The sequence below is a fragment of the Seriola lalandi genome, unplaced genomic scaffold, assembly GCF_002814215.2.
Source record: "Seriola lalandi dorsalis isolate HSWRI2012SDOR001 ecotype SW California unplaced genomic scaffold, Sedor1 jcf7180001972047, whole genome shotgun sequence".
In the NCBI taxonomy this organism is placed as follows: Eukaryota; Metazoa; Chordata; class Actinopteri; order Carangiformes; family Carangidae; genus Seriola; species Seriola lalandi.
The window spans coordinates 1-399 of record NW_019442715.1 but is presented as its reverse complement, the minus strand read 5'-3'; the positions used below and the strand labels follow the sequence as shown (position 1 = coordinate 399).

The 399-nt window shown below is 45.6% G+C and overlaps 1 non-coding gene across 1 annotated transcript; it reads left to right on the top strand.

Annotated features, from left to right (window-relative positions):
- The first annotated feature begins 234 nt into the window (after window positions 1-234).
- On the top strand, window positions 235-307 carry trnaf-gaa (transfer RNA phenylalanine (anticodon GAA)). The gene has a single exon. It is a non-coding gene; the product is annotated as a tRNA-Phe (tRNA).
- Window positions 308-399: the final 92 nt, after the last annotated feature.

The following is a 399-nucleotide window of genomic DNA, read 5'->3' as shown; positions in this document are numbered from 1 at the left end:
TTCTCTCAAATGCACTTATTACTACAGGCCTTTGTGCATCAAAAATAGTTGGCCTGGAACTCATAAGATCTTCTCCAACCCCTATTAGGGATGTCTGGGAGGGGATTTCACAGGCTCTGTCTCTTCCTTGCACTCCAGTGGAAGAGGACTACTTTTTGATGCCTAGAATGGGTTGGATGCTTAGAAACGTTATTGTGTTTTCGAAGTCGTAGCCTCCATATTTGCCACATATATGCCGAAATAGCTCAGTTGGGAGAGCGTTAGACTGAAGATCTAAAGGTCCCTGGTTCGATCCCGGGTTTCGGCAGTCTGTTCGTCTGTATTTCGTGACACATTGCCCTAATTGTTAGTCCTGTTGACTCGTATAACTCTGGGGCCTTTGTCTGTTGAGACTCCTAC